Source organism: Narcine bancroftii, chromosome 5, assembly GCF_036971445.1.
Source record: "Narcine bancroftii isolate sNarBan1 chromosome 5, sNarBan1.hap1, whole genome shotgun sequence".
NCBI classification, from domain to species: Eukaryota; Metazoa; Chordata; class Chondrichthyes; order Torpediniformes; family Narcinidae; genus Narcine; species Narcine bancroftii.
Window position 1 is genome coordinate 24,199,116 of NC_091473.1, and position 26,348 is coordinate 24,225,463.

General features: G+C 42.8%; 2 long non-coding RNA genes across 4 annotated transcripts in view; one reads left to right on the top strand and one right to left on the bottom strand.

Moving 5' to 3' along the window:
- The window catches only part of LOC138763200 (uncharacterized), a 166,547-nt gene that overhangs the window by 109,072 nt on the left and 31,127 nt on the right, over positions 1–26,348 (bottom strand). The gene's annotated exons all lie outside the window — the stretch shown is intronic.
- LOC138762645 (uncharacterized) lies at positions 15,269–17,321 on the top strand. The gene is made up of 2 exons (XR_011357012.1): positions 15,269–16,031; positions 17,242–17,321. It is a non-coding gene; the product is annotated as an uncharacterized lncRNA (long non-coding RNA).

Here is a 26,348-nt window from a genome sequence, read left to right on the forward strand (position 1 = left end):
AGCGCCATTTATCAGATCATGGCTGATCTTTCCCTTTCAATAACCAATCCCAGCCTTATCCCCATAACCCTTAACTCCCACAAGAGCCTTATCCAACTCTCTCTTAAATCTATCCAACAAATCCACCCCCACTACCCTCTGTGGCAATGCATTCCACAGACCCGCAACTCTCTGGGTAAAAAAATTTCTCCTCATTTCTGTGTTAAATGACCTTCCCTGTATTCTTAAACTATGTCCTCTAGTCCTAGTCTCACCCATAATTGGGAACATGTGCTATGATTTCACCCTGTCAAGCCCTTTGATAATCCTAAATACCTCAATCATGTCTCCCCTCATCCTTCTAAACTCCATCGCATATAATCCAAGTCTTCCTGCCATCCTGGGAACTAACCTTGTAAACCTGCATTGCACTCCCTCTATAGCAAGTATGTCCTTTCTTAAATATGGGGACCAGAACTGGACAAAATACTCCAGGTGAGGTCTCACCAGGGCCTTGTACAACTGCAGGAGGGCTTCTCTATTCCTAAACTCCAATCTCCTCTTTATGAAAGACAACATACCGTTCACCTTCTTCACCGCTTGCTGAACCTGCTTGCTAGTTTTCAATGACTGGTGAACAAGTACACCTAGATCCCTTTGCCTTACCCCACTCCCTAGCTTAACTCATTTAAATAATACTCTGCTCTCGTTTCTGCCTCCAAAATGGACAACCTTGTATTTACTCACATTAAACTTCATCTGCCATCTTTCTGCCCACTCCCTTAAATTGTTCAAGTCCACTTGCAATTTCCTGACATCCTCCTCACTCTTTACACTACCACCCAGTTTAGTGTCATCTGCAAATTTGCATATGTAGTTATTTATCCCCTCATCCAAATCATTTACATAAATGATAAACAACTGAGGGCCCAACACCAACCCCTGTTGGACCCCACAACCAATTATCTATCCATGACAGCACCCTACCCCCGATACTATGCTCCTTGATTTTGCAAACTAGCCTCCTGTACGGGTCTTTATCAAAGACTTTCTGAAAGTCCGAGTCCACCCTCCTTGTTATGTCCTTGAAAAATTCCAGGAGATTAGTCAAGCAAGATTTTCATTTAAGGAACCCATGCTGACCAGGACCGATACTATTCTTCCTTCCTAAGTGTTCTGCTATTTCTCCTTTAATGATGGATTCCAATATCTTCCCCACCACCGACGTCAGGCTGACCGGTCTATAATTTCCCGTATTCTCTCTCCCTCCCTTCTTAAAAAGTGGTACAACATCAGCCACTCTCCAGTCTGCAGGCACTTCTCCAGAATCTAAAGAACTTTGGAAAATGTCATTTAGTGCTTCCACAATTTCCAGAGCAACCTCTCTAAGCACCCTGGGATGCAACCCATCAGACCCAGGGGACTTATCAGGCCTCAGTTCTAACAATTTGCTCACAATCACCTGCTTCTGGATCTGAATATCCATCAAATTCTCTGTTTCTTTCGGTAATTTCACCAAGTCCCTAGATACTGCTTGACCCCTACCCCTATTCTGATCATAACCTATATCCTCCTTGGTGAAAACAGATGCAAAGTAATTGTTAAATTCCTCAACCATCTCCATGTCCCCAAAGATAATTTCACCTTTCTCCGTTTTCAAGGGTCCCAATTTTGGCCCTAACCTATTTCTTCCTTTTAACATATCTGAAGAAGCTTTTGCTATCCTATTTTATATTACTTGCCATTTTGCCCTCATACTTAATTTTCCCCTCCTGAATGAGTTTCTCACTGTTGGCTTTTAAAGGCCACCCAATCCTCTAACCTCCCACTCTGCTTTGCCATCTTACACTTATTTCTTTTAGTCCTGATACTGCACTTGATCTCTTTTGTCAGCCACGGCTGCCATTTGCTCTTTGTTGAGCCTTTCCTCCTCTTTGGGATGAATCTATTCTGAATCCTGTAAAAATGTCTAGAAATACCTGCCATTTTTGCCTAGTTGTCCTCCCAGCTAGAATGTCCTTCCATTTTATTTTGGCTAGCTTCTCCCTCATAGCTGTATAATCACCCTTATTCAGCTGTAGCACTAATGTTTCTGACTTCCTCCTCTTCTCCCTTCCCATTTGCAGATTAAAAGTAATCATATTATGGTCACCATTACCTAAAGGCACCCCTACCTCAAGGTCCCTTATTAACTCCACGTTGTTGCACAGTATCAAGTCCAGAATCGACTTCCCCCGGTAGGTTCCATCACAAGCTGCTCCAAGAATGTATCTCGGAGACATTCAATAAACCCATTCTCTAGCTTTCCTACACCTACTTGATTTTCCCAGTCCACTTGCAAGTTGAAGTCACCCATAACTACTGTATCACTACCATTCTGACATGCCATTTTAAATTCTTTATTTATACTGATTCCCACATCAGACCCACTGTTTGGAGGTCTGTATATATCCTCCATTATGGTGAGCTCTGGCACCTAAAATATTAGCACTGTACCCTGTGGTGAAACCACTTGTGCATGTAAATGCCATGACCTTATATGTTTGACTCTGCTCGTGACTTGTCCCTTTTATTTTCCATAAAGACTATCATGCCACAAATATGCCCCCAGTTCGAGCCCAGGACAGTGTAAGCCAGCAACTCAAGGGTTGCTGTCCATCTCTTGCAAATAAAAGCCTTCAGTTCCTGTTACTTCAGTCTTTTGGTTAATTGATCGTGCATTACTCCCCTGCGTACAACGGAAATGTTCCACTGATGATGCTATAGCCTCGTCCCTCCATTCCATCCTGACCCTCCTGGAGAATGGCACCTCATACACCAGGCTGCAGTACAATGATTTCAGCTCAGCGTTCAATGCAGTCATACCCCAGAGGCTGGTGGAGAAGCTGTCCTTCTGGTATTCAACACCATTCTCTGTAACTGGATTCTGGACTTCCTAACAGAAAGACAAAGTTGATCTGGACTGGCAGCAGATCCCTGCAGATTCACAAACTTGTCAATGCAGATACTTACCTTGGTCCATGCCAACTCCCTCACCAGTTCCCACACCAGTCTCCACAAGGTTGACTCCATAGATACTTCTGCTGCTGGATCCCACAAGCTCATCCTGCCACCATCCCTCATACTTTTCCTTATCCTCTCACACCTCTTCCTACTCACGCCCATCTACTCCTTTAAGTTCCACTTTCTTCCCACCCCCAAACCTTTGGATTCTCCCATCTCTCCTCTGATCCCCTACACTTCACCTGCCCCTCTGACTTTCCCTATCTGCCACTTTGACATCTGATTTCCACCACACCCTTCTGAGTTCCTCAACCCTCCTCTTCCTTCCGTTATATCATCTATCCTCCTCACCCCAACATCCCCCACCCCACTGTGAAGCAATCCATACTACATCAATAGGCAAGGCTCCTATCTCATCCTCCACTATACTGATGACTACATTGGTGCTTCCTCATGTATCCATGAGGAGCTCTTAAACCTTAAGCATAATTGCTCCTAATTTTGACCCCATCCTCAAATTCAGTTGGCCCATCTTTCCCCTTTCTTCATCTGTCTCGGACTGGACCAGGGAGGGGGGAGGGGGGGGAAATGGAGTCGAGGAGGAGATAATACCAGTTCGCTGGTGCAGGATCATGTGAAACAATAGGACTACCAGGACAATTGGATTTGTGAATCTCAGAGGTAAAACCATGCAGTGCATGGTTAGGAAACAATGAGATTTGAGGCCATGGGAGCACAATAACAGGCCATTTTGACCAAGAAGTTGGTACTGTCCATTTTACACTCCATTAACCTATACCCCCATTAGGTTTTGAACGATGGGAGGAAACTGGAGCCCCCAGAGAAAACCCATGCAGACAAGGGGAGAACGCACAAACTCTCTACAGGCAGTGCAGGATTTGAACCCTGGTCCAGTCCTAATTGCTGGCACTGAAAAGGTGTTGCACTAACTGCTATGCCATCCATGCTGCCATTTTGGGGAGCCAAACTTTCGATAGACATTTTCTACAAATCAACCAACACCTAAACTTCCTTGACTATACCTCTTCATACCCTGCTCCCTTTAAGTATTCTATTCTTTTCCCTAAATTCCTCCATCTCTGTGGCATCTGGTTCCACGGTGAGGTCCTCCACTTCAGATCAACTGAGGTGTCCTCCTCCTTCAAAAAACACGGCTTTCTCTCTACACTCCTCCTTCATTTCTTGCACATTTGCCTTGGCCCTCTCTGCCCCTAGACTCCATGAGGACAGTATTCCCCTTGTCCTCATCTACAAACCCACCAGAATCCATAGCCAGCATATTATCCCACATGATTTCTGTCATTACTAGACACATCTTACCCCTCACCTGCCCTCTCCACCTTCTGCAGGGACATCTCCTTCTGAGACTAACTCCCTCATCCACTCATCCCTTCCCACTAAATGTTCCCTTCTGACCACAGGAATGGCTACATTTTCACCCACACTTCTTTCCTCACCACCATTTGGAGCCTCAAACAGTCCTTCCAAGTGAAGCAAAACTTCATTTGTGAATCTACGGGTGTCATCTGCTGCATCCAGTGCTCCCATTGTGGCTTTCTGTACATCAGAGAGACTGCTCACAGACTGAGAGTTTGCTTTGCTGAGCACCTTTCCTCTGTAAGCAGCAATGAAAGGGATGTGCCAGTGACCAACCATTTAAATTCCACTCCCCACTCACTGTCTGTCCATGGCCTCGTGCACTGCCACCCATAAATTGGAGCAGAAACACCCAATATTCCCTCTGAGCACTTTCCAACCCCATGACATTAACATCAACTTCTCTAGTTTCCGTTAGGCAACTTTCCTTTCTCCTTCTCTTCCCACTCCTCTGCCACTTTTTCTCCAGCTCTCCACCCCCTTCCCTCACCATTCAGAGACCTATCCCCTTCTTTTATCACCACAGCTTTTCTCTGGTGCCCTCCATCCCCTGTCCACTGATGACCTCTTGCCTATGGGCCTGTGCTCCTCCCACTGCCACAGCCCCATCATTTTATTCAAGTGTCTACCTATATTTTTCTCATATCTTGATGATAGGCTCAGGCCTGAAACTGTAGATATGTATCTTTATCTTTGCTACATGAAAAACACTATGTGACTTGCTGAGTTACACCAGCAATTTTGTTTAAACTACAATCGTGATGTCAAGATTGAAGATTCAATGTATTGTCATTATAATCTTCTTTGGCTTGGCTTCGCGGACGAAGATTTATGGAGGGGGTAAAAAGTCCACGTCAGCTGCAGGCTCGTTTGTGGCTGACAAGTCCGATGCGGGACAGGCAGACACGATTGCAGCGGTTGCAGGGGAAAATTGGTGGGTTGGGGTTGGGTGTTGGGTTTATAATAAAACAGTGTCATATTACATGAAATTGCTTTTGCCGACTGTAAGGCAGACAGATTCACCATCAGCAGAAATTTCCTGAAGTGCCTCTTGCAGTCAGAGAAAGAAGCAAAAAAGTGTCCCCCAGAGACACCGAGCATCTGTAGACTCACCTCCAGCACTTCCACAGCTTCTGCAGCCACACAGAGTCCAGTCCAAACTATTGGCAACCTGAACTACAAATCAAAACCTCCAACATGATCAGGAACCCTTCAACACTTCCGGCACCCCCTTGCATTCAGGTTCCGATAGCTGGTACCTCTTCAGCCAGTTTCAAGCCAGTCTCCAGCAGTCCGCAACCCTGGCACATCTCCTGACAGCAGTCTCCAGCAGCCCACAGCCTCTGTGGGTTTCTCACCTCAAGTTGCCAGCAGCCCGCCACAATCATTGGTCTTTCAGCCACATAGCCCCCTCACTGGTCTGCTGCCGTTGTCACCGTCGTGTGGGTTGTCTCCTCTGCTTCTCCTTCTTAGATGAGGAGTGGTCTCCCCATTTTCTGGTGGCCTCCACCAGTCCTCCACTCCCTGGAGTTTGCAACCCCTCATGGCTGCTGCCAATCAGAGGTGCTGCCATCTTGGGTGCAGACCCTGTGGTTGCAGGATTTTAAATAAAACTACTATTGGCTGTTCAAAGCCTGTGCGGAGCTGATAGCAGTTGACTGGGCGGTTGGACCCCATGGAAGCGCTCTCCATGGGTTTGCACCAGCAACAGCTTTGCTGTTACAGCGGCTCTGGCAGCACCTTCATCTTTCTACGTCTGCAGACTTTCCTGTTTATCTCAATGTACATCTTGACTGCAGCAGAGGCCTAATCAGGTCTGTGGCAGTCAGATGTCTTCCACATTCTCCAAAAGGAGAATCAAGCAGCAAATGTCCTGTGCTATAAATATACACTTACCAATCATTCTTTCAGCCCACTGCTCTGCTGGATACAGATAACAACAGTTCCATATGTCTTGCCAGACTAAAATTGACTCTCAAAAATTAAAATCTAAAAAAAACTGTGGATGCTGAAAATTTGAAGTAAACCTGCAGGAAACACCCAGCAGGATAGCCAAAATCTATGGAAATCAAAGGAGTTAACAGGTCAAAACTGAGACACTTTGTCAGCCTTGATCTGTTTAGTGTTTCCACGATTTTCTTATTTTATTTCATTCTTCAAATGGTGTTCATTTGTGACATTTAAAGCATGGGCAAGTGCAAGAGATAAAAACAAGCAGGTGTCTTATGGCTTTGCATCATATTGTTAAATGGGCTGTCATTTAAAGCTTAGCCAATAGAAAACCTGCTGTTCCCAAGTGGCTGGAAAGCTCTTCTTTATCACCCCCATTTTATTCCATAGCTCCATAGGATTATCCTCCTATCCTCCCAACACCCACCCTCCCCCCAAACCCATTCAACCTTCTCTCTTAATTATTTCCCAGTGGTTGGCTTTCACTCTCTTTAAAAGCAAAGCGTCTCTCTTTTCCTCAGTCTTTTACGGTGTTTAAATTAGATTCATTTTTGATTGGAAAAGTAATATATTTTGCGCATTTTTTTCCCCTTTTGACCCAAGACCTCTCGTTAGTTCCATAACCATTCAATTAATTGTCAATGCTTCTTTAAGTCCTGCTTATGCAAACCCAAATATTTTATAGTTATTTGAAAAAAGTGTTTTTCTGTTGGTGGATTCTGTAATAAAATCTATCATGTTTGTTGCTTCACTTTAGGTACAAGCTATTGTTAAATGATTCAGGTAAAATGACATTCAGTAACTCAATGATTCTTTTTGACTTTCAGAAAAAAAAAAACATGTCCATAGAATCTCCTCTTGAGATCACCAATTAGTTCCCTTTACTCTCTGCATTTATTACATGACAGTATTGGAATTGTGAATCTTGAACGTTGACGGGAATTCTGCAGGATCATTCGCATATCATGGCAATCCTGCAGCAGCAAACATTATGAAAAGATGAAATGGGAATCTTTCTTTGCAGTTCCTGCTGAGCACTACTCCTTCTGCCTTACAAATCCTGGAGGTTCATCACTATGTTATGAGTTTAGTTATAATTACAAAAGTTGACACTTGCAGATTCTCTTGAGAAGGTAGCAGAGAACCTTCTCAAATAACAATGATCCAAATGGTGAAATCCCTGGCCAAATGCTGCAAGCAAAAGAGTTCGAGGATTTGATCCAGTGATAATTCAGAAATGCTCATATGTGAGTTAGAGGGGAACTTGAAAGCATTGATATGTTGTATTACCTATCCGTCCATTTACAGACCAATCCAATTTCCCATATACCAGTTAATTATTATCGAGATTGATAATCGAGGATTTACACCTGTAAATTTGAGTGACCATTTCAACCTATGGATGTTGTCTGACCTGAAGAGGTCCTCCACCAAAGGGCATCATGGCTAGCGTAGTCGGCAGCACGATTAGTATAGCACTTAGTTCAATGCTATTACATTGCCAGTAACAGGTTCGAATCTGGCACTGTCTGTCTATTCTTCCTGTGTCTGCTTGGGTTTCCTACCACACTCCAAAAATGTATGAGGAGGGCTGTAGATTAATTGGGGTATTTGGGAGGCATGGGCTCGTTGACTGGAAGGGCCTATTACTGTGCTGGATGTCAAAATTTAAATTTCCAGCATTTGCGGATTATGATTCTCCTTGTAAGGTCAATTAGTATTAATCGAATGGTTTGATTAAAAAAACAAAATGAAGCTAGCGGATTTAGAAGAGTCTCACAGGGATCAGTAGCCATTGTATTTGCAGTTAAAAACAGAAACATTGAAAAAAAAATAGATGCATCCCCAAAGCATTCTTATCTTGCAACTCCGTCCATTGTCAATGAAAATGAAAATGCACCGACTTAGCACCATCTTCTGAACCTGTGTGGTACTGCAGCTCTCAAGTCACTGAGAGCACTGCAGTTATTGTCAATGTTGAGCCTGATTTCGGTGACATTATGACAATGCTCAGCAAAGCTGAGGGTGCTGTATCACAGAATTCACCTGCTGCCTGTTTCCTGAGCATTTAAAAACCTATAAAAGTGAAGTGCAAGTGCATTGGGCAATAAACTAGCCAAATTTAGAATTTAACATGGATGTATCCGTGCTAATCAATTACTCACTAATGAAGAAGCTGCACTTAGAAACAGAGTACGCCATTTCCTCATCTCTGAGGGGACAGCAGGACACAAAAGAAGAACAGATGCTGTGATGATAATAATTTCAGCTGCTGACACTGAGATTCGAAAGAACAGGTTAGACTTGGAGAATGAGACACAATCTGCAGGAGAGAAAAAGGATTCAAGTCAGAGTCAAAGTGTCTAAAGAAAGGGTTCTGACCTGAAATGTTAACAATTATTTTTATTCTCACTGATGCTGCATGATCCGTTGAGTTCGGCAGGTGGTGTTTTGCTCCAGATCTCAGTCTCTGCCAACTCTCCTGTGCCCCCTGAATTTGGTGAAAGCTGCTTCTTTGGAAATATTGTCAGTGACCTCAAATAAAATACATCAAATAAAACAATTCTATAAAAGACCACAAGAGAAAAAATGAAAAAGAATTAATGGACAGTTCTGATGACATAACTTCTTCCATTTTAGCAGAAAAAAAGTTATTTGGTTCATTCAATAAATATGTTCAGTCCAGTCTGGTTTGTTGTTCATTTTGACATGATTCTGTTTTTAAGTGGAGGACATACAGGTAAAATGTTTCTGATTATAGATGACAAATTATCGACCTTTTGACCAGGAGGAAATTTTCTATTTTATTTTCCTATTATCATTCATAAGATGTAGGGGTCGCTACCAAGGCCAGCATTTATTTTTCATCCAAAGGGGTGGCGAGTTACATCTCTGAATCTATGTTATCCATACAGCAGTTACTTGCACTGAACTATTGGTTACTGACCAAGATATTGACTGTGACAATGAAAAAGCAGTGATCATTTCCATTGAGGATGTTGTATAACTTAGAAGGAACCTTGTATCTGGGATTATGGTTAGATCCTTATGTTGAACTGCCCTTCTACTTAAAGTGGTATAAACAATAACCTTGCCAGGTGCCACTGAGGAAGTTGTGATGAATTGATGCTGTGCTATTTGTAGCTGATACAGATTGCTGCACCAGTGATGGAGAGGGTGATTAGTACAAGGCTAACAACACGTCTCCAGAATGGAGGACCATCGGCTTCCCAAGATTGTGTTATATGGCAAGCTCTCCACTGGCCACTGTGACAGAGGTGCACCAAAGAAGAGGTATAAGGACTGCTAAAGAAATCTCTTGGTGCCTGCCACATTGACCACGGCCAGTGGGCTGATATCGCCTCAAACCGTGCATCTTGGCGCCTCACAGTTCGGCGGGCAGCAACCTCCTTTGAGCAAGACGGCAGAGCCCACCTCACTGACAAAAGACAAAGGAGGAAAAACCCAACACCCAACCCCAACCCACCAATTTTCCCTTGCAACCGCTGCAACCGTGTCTGCCTGTCCTGCATCGGACTTGTCAGCCACAAACGAGCCTGCAGCTGACGTGGACATTACCCCTCCATAAATCTTCGTCCGCGAAGCAAAGTCAAAGAAAGAACAACACGATCTTCTGAATAGTGTTGAATTTGCTGAAGGTTATGGAGTCACATTCATCCATGTAAATGTGGAGTATTTCAAAAAGGCTTTCATTTGTATGATGGAAGAAAGGCTTTTTGGAGTCAGAAATAAATTTACTCGTCCACCAGCCTCTGGCATGCACTTATAGTCCTTGAAAGTTAAGCTTAAGAACACAAGGGAGCCAGCAATTTTGGCCCTAAAGCTGTTCTCCCATTCAGAAAGATCATTGCTGACTGTGTATCTCATATTAGCTGCAATATGACATCTGCAAAAAAAATACACTGACAGTCATTCAGCATCTTCATTATTGTATGCTGAGAGGAAGGTCTGGCAAGTTTTGATTTGAAAACACAAAAAGATAATAAAATAGGTGCAGGGGGTGGCTGCTTGACCCCTTAACCCTTCCCTGTCATTCAATATGATCCTGGTTGATCTGCCCAGGCTTATCTCCTATGTCAATTTCCCACATTTTTCAAAGATTGGTCTATGTCCTCTTTATATACCCTAAATATATCTTAAATGACTGCCCGCTTATCATGTAACTATATTCCTCATTCAAGATTCTCCCTCAAGAGGAACAATTTTTTTTTTAAATATACATTTTATTTTTGATTTTCATGGACAAATAAGAATTCAAATGAATAATACAATCCCTTTCAACACTCATACACAGAGTCTGTATTTATTTCACCCTACCCCCCCCCCCCCCCCCACCACCACAACCCCAATACAACTGAGCAATCTTTTCTTCTTTGGCTTGGCTTCGTGGACGAAGATTTATGGAGGGGTATGTCCACGTCTGCTGCAGGCTCATTGGTGACTGACAAGTCCGATGCAGGACAGGCAGGCACGGTTGCAGCGGTTGCAAGGGAAAATTGGTTGGTTGGGGTTGGGTGTTGGGTTTTTCCTCCTTTGTCTTTTGTCAGTGAGGTGGGCTCTGCGGTCTTCTTCAAAGGAGGTTGCTGCCCGCCGAACTGTGAGGCGCCAAGATGCACGGTTTGAGGCGATATCAGCCCACTGGCGGTGGTCAATGTGGCAGGCACCAAGAGATTTCTTTAGGCAGTCCTTGTACCTTTTCTTTGGTGCACCTCTGTCACGGTGGCCAGTGGAGAGCTCGCCATATAACAGGATCTTGGGAAGGCGATGGTCCTCCATTCTGGAGACGTGACCCATCCAGCGCAGCTGGATCTTTAGCAGCGTGGACTCGATGCTGTCGACCTCTGCCATCTCGAGTACTTCGACGTTAGGGGTGTAAGCGCTCCAATGGATGTTGAGGATGGAGCAGAGACAACGCTGGTGGAAGCGTTCTAGGAGCCGTAGGTGGTGCCGGTAGAGGACCCATGATTCGGAGCCGAACAGGATTGTGGGTATGACAACGGCTCTGTATACGCTTATCTTTGTGAGGTTTTTCAGTTGGTTGTTTTTCCAGACTCTTTTGTGTAGTCTTCCAAAGGCGCTATATGCCTTGGCGAGTCTGTTGTCTATCTCGTTGTCAATCCTTGCATCAGATGAAATGGTGCAGCCGAGGTAGGTAAACTGGTTGACCGTTTTGAGTTCAGTGTGCCCCATGGAGATGTGGGGGGGGGGGTGCTGGTGGTTATGGTGGGGAGCTGGCTGATGGAGGACCTCAGTTTTCTTCAGGCTGACTTCCAGGCCAAACATTTTGGCAGTTTCCGCAAAATAGAACATCATGTGCTGGAGAGCTGGCTCTGAATGGGCAACTAAAGCGGCATCGTCTGCAAAGAGTAGTTCACGGACAAGTTGATCTTGTGTCTTGGTGTGAGCTTGCAGGCGCCTCAGATTGAAGAGACTGCCATCCGTGCGGTACCGGATGTAAACAGCATCTTCATTGTTCAGGTCTTTCATGGCTTGTTTCAGCATCATGCTGAAGAAGATAGTAAAGAGGGTTGGTGCGAGGACGCAGCCTTGCTTCACGTCGTTGTCAATGGAGAAGGGTTCGGAGAGCTCATTGCTGTATCTGACCCAACCTTGTTGGTTTTCGTACAGTTGGATAACCATGTTGAGAAACTTTGGGGGGGGCATCCGAGGCGCTCTAGTATTTGCCAAAGCCCTTTCCTGCTCACGGTGTCGAAGGCTTTGGTGAGGTCAACAAAGGTGATGTAGAGTCCTTTGTTTTGTTATCTGCACTTTTCTTGGAGCTGTCTGAGGGCAAAGACCATGTCAGTAGTTCCTCTGTTTGCGCAAAAGCCACATTGTGATTCTGGGAGGACATTTTCGGCGACACTAGGTATTAGTCTATTAAGGAGAATCCTAGCGAAGATTTTGCCTGCAATGGAGAGCAGCGTGATTCCCCTGTAGTTTGAGGAGTCTGATTTCTCGTCTTTGTTTTTGTACAGGGTGATGATGATGGCATCACAAAGGTCCTGAGGCAGCTTTCCTTGGTCCCAGCAGAAATTGAAAAACTCATGCAGTTTGGTTTGCAGAGCTTTGCCGCCAGCCTTCCAGACCTCTGGGGGGATTCCATCCATACCTGCTGCTTTGCCACTTTTCAGTTGTTCAATTGCCTTATATGTCTCTTCCCGGGTAAGGACCTCATCCAGCTCTAGCCTCAAGGGTTGTTGATGGAGCTGGAGCAGGGCGGATTCTTGGACTGAGCGGTTGGCACTGAAAAGGGATTGGAAGTGTTCTGACCATCGATTGAGGATGGAGATCTTGTTGCTGAGGAGGACTTCGCCGTCTGAGCTGCGCAGAGGGCTTTGGACTTGGGGTGAGGGGCCATACACCACCTTTAGTGTCTCATAAAAACCCCTGAAGTCGCCAATGTCGGCACTAAGCTGGGTTCGTTTGGCGAGGCTAGTCCACCACTCATTTTGGATCTCCCATAGTTTGCGCTGAAGGTGGCTGCATGCGAGACGAAAGGCTTGTTTTTTCTCTGGCCAGGAAGGCTTTGCAAGGTGAGCATGGTGGGCAGATCGCTTCTGTGCCAGCAGCTCCTGGATTTCCTGGTTGTTTTAATCAAACCAGTCCTTGTTTTTCCTGGAAGAGAAGCCCAGTACCTCTTCAGTGGATTGCAGTATGGCCATTTTCAGCTGATCCCAGAGGATTTCAGGAGACGTGTCCGTGAGGCCTCACAACTGAGCATACTGTTATATAAATTATACAGATACAAATAACCCCTACAGAAAACTAGGAAAAAGCCCAGGGAAAAAAAAAAAACAAGTGACTAAATAACAAAAGGAAAAAAAAAAATTAAAAAAGAATTAAAAACAAAACTTAAAAAAAACACATCATCTGTGTCATGTCCAACTTCCTTAATTCCACTTGTTTCTCTGCTGGGATGGATTGTTACAGTATGCTAATCAAATTGGCATAATGATGCATTTGAAATAGGGTTGCAACACTAACAAATGTACAGGTATCATATTTCCTCCTTAGATTCTACGTGATTTCCATATTCCATCATGTCAGAATGAACAATCCAGACTGGACTGAAAACAGTTATTGAATGAACCAAATAATTTTTTTCTGCTGAAGTGGAAAAAGTCATGTAATCAGAACTGTTTATTAATTGTTTTTCATATATTTTCTTATGGTCTTTTATAGAATTGCTTTATTTGATGTATTTTATTTGAGGTCACTGACAATAATTTCCAAAGAAGCAGCTTTCACCAAATCCAGGGGGCATTGGCAGATATTAGGATTTGGAGCAAAACACCACCTGCTGAACTCAACGGATCAAGTAGCATCAGTGCGAATAAAAATAATTGTCAACATTTCAGGTCAGAACCCTCTCTTTAGACACTTCGTTTCTGGCTCAAATCCTTTTTCTCTCTGACGTTGACCCACAGCGTTCCTCCAGCAGATTGTGTCTCATTCTCCACATCCAACCTGTTCTTTTGAATCTCAGTGTCAGCAGCTGAAATGATTATCATCACAGCATCTGTTCTTCTTTTGTGTCCTGCTGTCACCTAGGAGATGAGGGAAATGGCGTACTCTGTTTCTAAGTACAGCTTCTTCATTAGTGAGTAACCACTATACACGTCCTTGTTGAATGACATAAGCTGCCTTCACTTGAAACAATCCTTGATACACATCTGATCCCCTTCCGGCACTAGGTGTCCAGGATTTTATTCTCTAGAGCAGGGGTCACCAACACGGTGCCCGCGATCACCAGGTCGCCCGCAGGGACCACGAGTCGCCCGCAGGCCTGTTCTAAAAAATAGCACTAGTCAACAATGACACTTCCACCAGCGTTGTCTCCGCTCCATCCTCAACATCCATTGGAGCGCTTTCATCCCTAACGTCGAAGTACTCGAGATGGCAGAGGTCGACAGCATCGAGTCCACGCTGCTGAAGATCCAGCTGCGCTGGGTGGGTCACATCTCCAGAATGGAGGACCATCGCCTTCCCAAGATCGTGTTATATGGCGAGCTCTCCACTGGCCACCGTGACAGAGGTGCACCAAAGAAAAGGTACAAGGACTGCCTAAAGAAATCTCTTGGTGCCTGCCACATTGACCACCGCCAGTGGGCTGATATCGCCTCAAACCGTGCATCTTGGCGCCTCACAGTTTGGCGGGCAGCAACCTCCTTTGAAGAAGACCGCAGAGCCCACCTCACTGACAAAAGGCAAAGGAGGAAAAACCCAACACCCAACCCCAACCAACCAATTTTCCCCTGCAGCCGCTGCAACCGTGTCTGCCTGTCCCGCATCGGACTTGTCAGCCACAAACGAGCCTGCAGCTGACGTGGACTTTTACCCCCTCCATAAATCTTCGTCCGCGAAGCCAAGCCAAAGAAAGAGTCAACAATGAGCTCCGTCTAAAATTTTATTTAATTGTGTTGCTATTCTTTTTGAATCACACTTGCCTTGATGTAGATTTGAAAACAAAATTACAGGTACTGGCAGTGCGAGTCGGGCCGATGAGGGGGGAGAGACCGGCAGCGCGTCGGGCCAGAGAGGAGGGGGGTGAGATTGGCAGTGCAAGTCGGGCGGGTCGGAGACCAGCAGCGCGAATTGGGCCAGCGACGGGGAGAGACTGGCAGCACGAGTCGGGCTGGCAGTTGGGGGGAGAGGCCTGTATCGTGAGTCAGGCGGGTGGGAGACCGGCAATACGAGTCAGGCCATGGTGAGGGGGAGGGGGGCAGGGAGACCGGCAGCGTGACTGGAAGGGGGTGTGGGTGGATACTGCTGCACAATTTAGGTGGTTTAAATCTAGCTTTCCGAAATTCGGAACACACTGTCCCCCAAGGGTTCCAGATAAAGGATTATTTTAAAAATAAAAATGTTTAATATACATGAACTCTGATCTTGTCTGATTCAAAGGTCAGTATTGTGTGCATGACCACCCTCAGCGTTTTTGCTGAATAAGCTAGCGGGTGCTGCGAAGATGATGAGCTAAATGCGGTTTCTACTCCCAAAAATATGGCAGAAAAAAAAGAAAACTTATCATTTTCACAGTGAATGGGAGAAAGAGTTATTTTTTTACTACTGTGAAAGAAAACTGTGTGTATCTCATTTGCGGGGCAACTGTGGGGACAGCAAAGCAGCACAATGTGGAGAGACACTTCAGTACGTGTCACAATAGCTACCATGCTAACCTACCCACCGGGCAGCACACTACGGGCAGAAAAAGCCCGCGACTTAAAGGCAGCTTTGGGCAAACAGCAGTCTTTTTTCACGAGGCTGATGAAAAACACCCGAAAAACAACTGAAGCCTCATTCAGAGCTACACCTTTTTTGATAAAGAAGAAGAAGACATTTTCAGACAGGGAGGTTTTCAAAGAAGCAATGATGATAATTGCAAACACTGTGTTTAAAGACGAGAAGAATGGAGCCGATGTCACATCCACTCTCTCCGATGTCTAACTGGGGGCAAGTATGATGGTTAGAAGAGTTTCAGCTATGTCCGGAAACTTGGTATATGCACAGCAGCTATGAAGGTTACCAGCCTGTTTGGTTCAACCTATCTCTGCGAATCAGCCTTTTCTGACATGAACTTCATCAAGAACAAACACAGAACATGCCTCACTGATCCAGATCTGCAAGACTCACTCAGAGTTGCAGTGTCAAGTTACACCCCAGATTACAGTGCACTGGTGAGCAGCATGCAATGCCAGGCTTCCCACTAACAGACAAAAAACAGATACCAGATGTTGTCAGTGGCAACATGGCAGTGCCACAGCAAAGTTGAATTTTGTTGGATAAGTTTTTATATTAAATTACCCATCTTTTATTGTTTATTTTTACGGACACCAACAAATTCAGATATTGAAAATTTGTGACAAATGTGTTCGTAAAGTGTGACAGATAATGATTTTGTTCAAAATGCTGCAGATTTGGTGATTAGTACAAAATGTGATAAGATTTATTTAAAAATCTGAAAGACTTAATTTTTGTTAAATCTTACATAATTGATAAATTGTACAAAAATGGAACATAGTTCATGATTTGTTAAAAATTGTTAAGAGTTAGTGGTGAGTAAAAATGGTACATGCTGATTTCCTATGAAATGTTGCAAAAGTGATCATTTGAAAATGAAATAGCTGCAGAGATTAATAGAAATAAAGTGTTGCATGTTGAAACATATCTGTTTCCTACCTTGTTAAATCATTGTTAATAATTATTGTGAGGAATTATTAATGTGATCAGTGTCTTCATATAGATGAATATCATTAATCATTAATAACAATAATATATAATTAAAGATAAACCATGCAACTTTGTTATTTCAGAAGTGTGCACTAAACTGGTAGCCCTTCATATTACTCAGTACTCTTGAAGTAGCTAACAGTTTCAAAAAGGTTGGTGACCCCCCTGCTCTGCAGTCAAGGGTCTTAAATTATTCTAGGTCAAAGGCATTTTGGGAGATATCCCCACGTTCACTGCTTTATTCTTTTCCATGTCTGAAGTACATGCTTTCTATATGGGGTTATCAGTTTTCTTTGAGAATAATTTGACATCCCTCTTGCATACGAATTCTCCTGCTATCTTTTCACTTATCGTGTGTAGTCCAATTTGCGCCCATAAGAAGGAAACTCCCTCCTTCAAAGAGTGAGATGAGAAACCTTGCCTGGGCTGCCCAGTAATATTTTTTGAAATCAGGTAATTCTAAACCCCCAAATTGTAGTCCCACATCATCTTTTTCATGAAGAATCTACCCACTTTACCTTTCCACATGAATTTTCTGACATATTCATTAGGCCTCTTAAAATGAAGCCCTGGGGCAATGAAATAGGTAATGATTGAAATAAATTACTGGAGCCTTGGCATTACCTTCATTCTGACATAGTTAACTATGTTCACCAGCATTATGGGCAGAGTCCTCCATCTATCAAGGTCCTCCTCAATCTTCTGGAGCAAAGCGAGATAATAAAGTTTGTATAAGTCTTTGTCTACTTTTATTCCCTGATATTTAATGCCTTCTTGCGGCCATTTAAATGGTATTTGCTGTTGATATTGTCCATAATCCCTGTTTATCAAAGGCATAATTTTGCTTTTGTTGAGATTTACCTTATACCCCAAAACCTTCCCATAATCCTTCAGTGTAGTCCTCAATCCAGCCAACAACCCCCCGGGGTCCGTCAAATATTCTAACATGTCGTCAACAAAAAGATTGATTTTATGTTCCACCAGGCCCACCTTGAATCCCCTTTATGTCTGGATTCCACTAAATAGTTTCTGCCAACACCTCAACAGCACTGGGGACAATGGATCTGCTCAATGGAAACACTGAGGACATCTGCCCATTTGTAATAATTTTAGCTTGGAGTTTATAGTAAAGTGTCCTTTAATCTACAGCATAAGAGGATAGAGTTCACCCTCCTTCACCCCACAACTTTAAACTTGCCGCCCTCTCAGAATTAAATACAAATATAAATTGGAATTAAAGAGATGAGGTCGTATATACAGGCAATTCTCAACTTCTGTCCTATGCGAGTTACATCCACCTGCACTTACGATCAAAATTTTTAAAAATCTTTATTAAAACAACTGTACAAGTAAATTTTTGTATTAAAAGTACTGTATACAGTGGCCCTACTCCCCGTCAGCAGCCCAAGGCCCCCTTTAACAGCGGCAGCCTGAGGTCCCCATTCTCCATTACCCCCAACCCCCCGCAGCCCAGTCCCTGTTACCCATCAGCAGCCCAAGGACTCCATTCCCTTTGGCAGCCCAAGGACCCCATTCCCTGACTTATGACCAAACCCAAGTTACAACCAATCTTCAGTCCCCATGACAGTCATAATTCAGGAACTATCTACTGTAAATGATAAGAACATAGAAAAATGGGGAGCCCTGAGAAGGGGGGGGGGAGAAGAAACAGTAAGAGGTAGATGGGTGCAGTAGGCACTCTCCATATTAATGGGGGAGTGGGTGCCAGGAAGGGAAAGGAGGAAGAGAAGGGGGGAGGGGTGCTGGTTCTATTTTTCTTTGTCTAATTTGTTAGTTTTAGTTTTTTTTAAAGTTTGTTTAGGTTTTACTTGGAGCGCATTCATCTGCGTCAGAGACCCATGGATGATAAGATTGATGGAAGATAAGTACCAGGGCAAAAGAAGAAAAGGGAGGAAATTAATGGAGAGGCCCTGGAGTAATGGATAAGACAATTAAATTTTTAAAGTTGTAATGAAAATGGGATAAACAGAATGATAAAAAGTCTTGGCACACCTAAAAAAAAGCAGGTAGATATAGCATTTCTACAGGATTCCCAGCTGACAGATCAAGAACACAGAAAGTTAAAAAGGGGGTGGATGGGCCAAGTGATGCTGCCATCCTTTAATTCCAGAGCCAGGAGAGTGGCTATCCTCAAAGGGAAAAATGTTCCAGTGGTGGTCCAGAGTGTGGTCACTGACCCGGCTGGGAGATTTGATGATCCACTGTCAAATATACTCTGAACCATGGACACTTATGAAAATATATGCCCCAACTTTTGATGAAGAATTGATGCAAGATATATTTCTGAAGGTAACAGAGGGGAATGGAAATGTTTTGATTGGAGGGGATTTTAACTTTTGTCTTGATATGATCATGGACAAATCAGCAAGGAAAGTAACAAGTGCCAGCACAGCTAAATCTACCTGAGCCTTTATGAAATTTAATAGACATCTGGAGAAGGTAGAATCCGAGAGAGAGGGATTAGTCCTTTTACAAGTACACAGCTTCGTTACTGTCTGTCCATTCATCCTTGACTCCATCTCCCATAATGCCAGATAAGCAGGTCATGGTGTATAGATGGTGCTTTATTGCATTGATTTGGGAAAAATGGAGTTTTGTCATTTCATTAGAGTTCAAATAGATTTGTTCTGTGAGACAAATTGTCCCTTTTCTACCAATAGTTTATTATGGGACACATTAAAGGCTTATTTATGGGTCCAGGTAATTGGATATACCAAGAGCAATGAAAAGGGGAGCATGAATGAGAATAATGATTTAGAACAGGAGATAGAAAAGGATTATCAAAGATCAGACACAGGAAAAATACATGAATCTGGTGAATGAACAGTTCAAATATAATATGCTAAAACATACAAGACAGAAAAGTTAATTTTAAGATCTAGACAGCAGTACTATGAGCTGAGGAGAGGGCCCATAAAGTCTTGTCCAGGCAGGTGAGGGCAAAAGAAGTCTCAAGAACAATCAATGTGATTCAAATAGGGGAAGGCAAAATCTCACGTAATCCAAAATAAACAAAAAATTTGGAAGGTTTTTATAAAGAAATGTATAAATCTGAGTCAGGGGAGATCCTACCAAAATAGATGATTTCTTGCTTCATTGGAATTACCAAATTTGAATCAGGAAGAGCAAGAAGGGATGAGTTCCCCTTTCATGAAAGAGGAGATTCCATGGATCTGGAGCTCTTTGCAGGCTGGAAAATCACTGGTGGGGGGGAGGGGGGGGGGGGAAAGATGCTTTACCCATCAAATTTAATAAACAGTTTAAAGATCTTTTAATGCCCCTTCTTATGAAGGTGGTGGATCAGGTAGCAGAGACACATACCCTCCCAGAGTCTTTATCAGCAGGTGATCCCAAAAGAAGGCAAGGAACAACTGAATCCTGCTCATAAAAAGCCATCTCATTATTGAATATAGATTATAAAAATCATTGCAAAAGCATTGGACAATAGGTTGAAACAATATTTACAAAACTTAACAAATCCAGACCAAGCTGGATTTGTAGAAAAGAGATGATCAGCAAACAACATAGCTAGATGGCTTAATATAGTACATCTGGCACAGACAGGGGTGGATCCAGGAATGGCCATAGCTCTGGATGCAGAGAAAGCCTTCGACAGATAGGAGTGGGACTTGTTATTCAAGGTACCAGAGGAATTTGGATGGGGTCAAATATTTATTAAGTGGAACAATCTTGATATCTAACCTGTCATTAATCCTCTCTCTTTCTCTCTCTCCACCACTCCCCCCCCCCAAGTTATTAAATGTTTCAACCCTCATTCTTCTAAACTTCATGGATCTATAGATATTACATAGATTTTCTCTTTGCATTTCAAATTCTGAAAGTCATATGTCCACAATACTAAGGTTGCAATTCTCTACCTTTGGTAGGTGATTTTTTTTTGTCATAAACTGCAATAATGCCAAAACACTATTAAGATGAGGTTTCTCTGCAATTATCAGATAGGTTTCTGCACACCCTTCCTATTTGAATTGAAGTTCAATACCAAAATAGAATGGAGTAAAAGAATGCTGCTCAGATGCAATTTCCCTCACATTAATTTGTTCGATATAAAGTTGTGGTTCTTACCGCACAGAAAACAGGCCATTCAGCCCTTCTAGTCTGTGCCAAAATCATCATACCACTACTCCCACTGACCAACATCCATTACATAACCCTCCAGACCTCTCCCATCAATGTATCCAATTTATTTTTTTAAAAATAAGAGAGAGCCTGCATTTACCATGACAGATGACAACTCACTCCATACTCCCACCATTCTGAGTGAGAAAGCTCTCCCTAATGTTCCACCTAAACATTTCCTCTTTCGCCCTAAAGCCACATCCTCTCTCCAAATCTAAGTGGAAATAGCCTAATCGCATTTACTCTGTCTATACCTCTCATAATTTTGTAAACCTCTATCAAATCTCTCTTCATTCTTCTATGCTCCAAAGAATAAAGTCAATACCTGTTTAATTTCAACTCAACTCCTGAAGACCAGGCAACATCCTTGTAAATCTTCTCTGCACTCTTTCAATCTTATTGATATCCTGTGTAGTTTGGTGATCAGAACTGCACACAGTACTCCAAATTTGGCCACACCAATGTCTTATACACCTTACCATAAGATCCCAACTCCTGTACTCAATACTTTGATTTATTAAGACCAATATGCCAAAAGCTCTCTTTACAACCCTACTCACCTGTGACTCCACTTTCAGGGAATTATGTATCTGTATTTCCAGATCCCTCTGTTCTACCACATTCCTCAGTGCCCTACAGTTTACTGTGTTTCTCCTTCCTTGGTTTGTCCTTCCAAATCACAACACCTCACACTTTTCTGCATTAAATTCCATCTGCCACTTCTGGCCAATTTTTCCCAGTTGGTCCAAATCTCTCTGCAAACATTGAAAGTCTTCCTTACTGTTCAGAACATCACCAATTTGAGTGTCATCAGCAAACTTGCTGATCCAATTTACTACATTATCATCCAGATCATTGATGCAGACAACAAACAACAATGGTTCCAACACTGATCCCTGAGGCACGCCACTAATCACAGGCCTCCAGTCTGAGAAGCAATCATCCACTACTACTCTGTCTTCTCGCAGTCAGTCAATTTCAAATCCCATTTACAGCCTCTCCCTGGGTGCCTAGTCTGTGAACCTTCTGAACTAGCCTCCCATATGGGACCTTGTGAAAGGTCTTACCAAAGTCCATGCATATAACATCCACACGCTTTCCTTCATCTATTTTCTTGGTAACCTCCTTGTGGTGCTACCACTATGTGTGTAAATGTATATATGTGCTGTATGGGCTGGCCCACTCCCTGAACCTGTGACTTCTCCCTCCCAGATATCCCCCATAAAGGTTGTTATGCCCAAACCCTTCCCTCAGTACCTGCCTTGAAATTTGCCAGCAACATGAAAGCTGTGCTGACACTTTAAGGTAATTAAAGCCTATTAATCATGATTCTCTATCTGATTGTAGCTGATTGGTAGTTAAACATGCATAAAAGCTATGCTGACTATCTTTAATCAGACCTTGGCTGTCCAAATACTTGTATACCCGATCTCTCAGAATAACCTCCAATAATTTACCTATTATTGACACCAGGCTCACCAGCCTGTAATTTCCTTGTTTACTTTTTGAGCCTATTTTAAACAACAGAACAACTTGAGCTACCCTCCAAGCCTCCAACACCTTGCCCGTGGAGAAGGATGTTTTAAATAATTCTGTCAGGGACACTGCAATATCTACACTTGTCTCCCTCAAGGCCTGAGGGAATATCACATCAGCCCAGGGTTGGGGGGGGGGGTGGATTTATCTATTCACTGTAAGACAGCAAGCACTTTAATTTCTACATGTTCCATGCCATGACTGGCGGTTTCCCTTCATTCCTTAATTCCTTATACAGTATGCCAGTTTCCTGAGTAAATAGTGACGCAAAATACACTGTTTAAGATCTCCCCATCTTGTGATGCTCCACACAAGTGATCACTCTGATCTGTTTTACTCACACTGAGTAACAATATTTCACAAAACATTCAGAAGGAAAATTGCATCAACGCATATTATTTATTTTTCAAATAGACCAAAAGATTTAAAAGCACATTTATCTATTTCAATCTTGAAGTGTAATTAACTGAACTAAGTTCTAAATCCATAAACAAATAAAAACTGACTCACTGGGTGTGAGACATTTTGTTCATTTGTTTGACAAAGACCAACTTACTGTAAGTTTGGTATATTTGTTAATTGTTCACCTACGGCTCCTAGAACGCTTCCATCAGCGCTGTCTCCGCTCCATCCTCAACATTCATTGGAATGACTTCATCACCAACATCGAAGTACTCGAGCTGGCAGAGTCCGCAAGCATCGAATCCATGCTGCTGAAGACCCAACTGCGCGGGGTGGGTCACGTCTCCAGAATGGAGGACCATCGCCTTCCCAAGATCATGTTCTATGGCAAGCTCTCCACTGGCCACCGAGACAGAGGTGCACCAAAGAAGAGGTACAAGGACTGCTTAAAGAAATCTCTTGGTGCCTGCCACATTGACCACCGCCAGTGGGCTGATATCGCCTCCAACCGTGTATCTTGGTGCCTCACAGTTCGATGGGCAGCAACCTCCTTTGAAGAAGACCGCAGAGACCACCTCACTGACAAAAGACAAAGGAGGAAAAACCCAACACCCAACCCCAACCAACCAATTTTCCCTTGCAACCGCTGCAACCGTGCCTGCCTGTCCCACATCGGACTTGTCAGTCACCAACGAGCCTGCAGCAGACGTGGACAAACCACTCCATAAATCTTCATCTGAGAAGCCAAGTCAAAGAAAGAAAGAAATTGCTGAAAAAATAATCAAATTTCCCAATACAGAACAAATTAGTAATGATTGCATTAAATTAAAATGACGTTGTCGATCTGAATTAAAAATGCTGTGTTATGCAAGAAGTGAATTAAAGAGGCAAAAGTTAGCAGAATCAATACATTGTTCTGAACAAAAGATGTAAGTTTCACCCTTCCAATTGGGAAACCTTGCCTTTAAGTCTACCTGGAGGTGATGAAGACTTCATGTTTTTTTTTGCTTTGTCAGTCGTTACATTTTGAAATGATTAAAGAGTTAGCCTCTCACTCTATTGTGACCAGCTTTCCTAGACAATTGCAAATTGTTACAAGCCTCTATTAACCAATTACATAATCAGGTCTTTCTCCAACATTGAAGGATGCTTGACTGCTTCAAATATTTTACAACTGGAAGCAGAATCAACCCTTTTCAAGTAAATTGCACCCACTTTCTTGTAATACTAGAATAAAACATCCTTATCTTATGATACCATCTAATTGTGTCTTCATTGATTTTGTTCCTGACCCTAAAGATTCTACCTAAAGGATTGATTGCCCGTTTTTGCTAAATCAAATTAAATCAAAGTTAAAAGAAAGTAATTTTGCTCAGGGCTTTCTTGATGGCAGGAGTGACAGAAATACACAGGTGATGTCAGCATTTGATAACAAGATCAGCTCCAGCTGAAGCCATTTATTTATTATTCATCAGATGACTGGTTGGGGTGAGAAAGAAATTTTTGGAAATATTGCAAGATTATCAGTATTTTTTAAATTGCAAATTAAAATTAGCTTGACCAGTCATGTATATTTCCGATTAACCGAAAACCAATCAACCAGAATTCTGAATATCCAAAAGTTGTTTTTTGGGTGTGACGTGGTATCACAATTTGAAAAAAAAAGTTATATTTTTACCCATCATACTCAAGTGGGGCTACAGGGAATCAGTTTTACAAAGGAGACATTGTCCACAGGTTACACATTGAAGGAATGGATGCCACTGATTATTTATTTATAAATTGTCATTTTTTTTTGCCATGAGTTACTGCAACTTTGTGATAAATTGCATTTGGCATTCTCAGAATTTGAATTGAACACTGCGCTCTCTCCCTGCTTCCTTGCCTGAGCCGTGCTCTCTCCCTGCTTCCTTGCCTGAGCCGTGCTCTCTCCCTGCTTCCTTGCCTGAGCCGCGCTCTCTCCCTGCTTCCTTGCCTGAGCCGCGCTCTCTCCCTGCTTCCTTGCCTGAGCCGCGCTCTCTCCCTGCTTCCTTGCCTGAGCCGCGCTCTCTCCCTGCTTCCTTGCCTGAGCCGCGCTCTCTCCCTGCTTGCCCGAGACACTCTCTCTCAGCAGGGTCACTGACATTCTGCTGGAGGAAAATCCCTATACAATCTCCTACCACTTACAGGTGAGATGAGACCTCTGGCTCCCAGGCAGGATTGGCGATGGCGGTGGGGAGGTGTCAGGGATTGGCGACTTCATAGGGAGGTGTTGGGGATCGGCAACAGCTACTAGTCTGCTTAGAGAAAATATCCCAAATTACCGAGATTGGTCTGGTTGAAGTATTTTGGATAGTCGGAAACATATTGTACTGTATTTCTACTGAATTTTATTGCACATTATTTCCTTGTTAACACAGACTCTGCACTAGACTTCATATTGTGATGCCACAGGATCATATGTGCGTACTGGAGAATGTCAAAGAGAAAATCGCTCAGCTTTTGTTGCAACAATTATTAGAGCCTAAACATCCAAATTCAAAAAATTGCCAATAGAATTTTTTTGGAGGACCATAGTATGGACACATGACTCTCAGCTGCTTCATCATTGACCTTGCCATGGCCTGTTCTCTTACACATTCACATTGTCTAGTCTGTTCACAATTACATCCATATTACAATAGCCCCTGTTCGTTTACAGAAAATCCTGAAGGTTGCACACCATGAGAAAGAGATTTCTAGGTATGTCTAAACTGAGTACATTAAATATAAATTGAGATGATAGATGTGAACACAGATTAATGTGGTAGGTTTTTTTAAGTTAATGGGTAAGTGTGAATGGCTGGAGTGCATTCTCCATGGCATTTTTATCAGAATTTCAACTGTTAATTTAAATCTTCATTTGGAATTGATATTTATTACACCTTCAACAATTAATCATTTAATTTTTCTTCTTGCTTGAAGCTTCCACACCGACATACAAAGCTCAAACTAACCGCAAAGAGGAATTTGTTATTTCTTGTGATACTCTCTTCTGCAACTCAAAGCAATGTATTGACAGACTTCTCTGATAACTACTGTTAAGAACATAAAACATAGAAGCTGCTCCATCATTCCAAATCATGGCTGGTGATTTGTTCAATGCCCTTCCCTCAAGATGACAAAAACACATGAAAAGAGGAGCAAGAATGGGCCACTTACCCTTCAAGTCTGTGTCACCATTCAATATGATCATAGCTGATCAATGCTGGCCTCAACTCTCTTCTGTACGAGTTCCCTTCTGTACCTTCAATGCATCAATCTTTCAAATTCACCTTAAATATATCTAATGACCTGAATTCCACCTCTATTGGGGACAGGAAATTCCAGAGATTCATGACCTCCTGAGAGAAAAAATGTAGTCTATTCACCTATTTTATTTGTAACTCTCCTACCAGTGAAAACATTCCAATATTAATCCTGTTAAGCCTCTTTAATCTGTTTTAGAATTAAATAGGATCATCCCTCATAACCCTGAACTTTCTTTATATCTAAAAATTTATCAAACTCTGTATTGAATCATAGTGAACAAATAAGTCTCCACACACATCTTGGGAGAGAATTCCAAAGTTTCACCATTCTCTAAATGAAGTAATTTCTTAACACTGTCTTGAATAGCTGAATCCTCATTTTGAGGTGATGGCCAT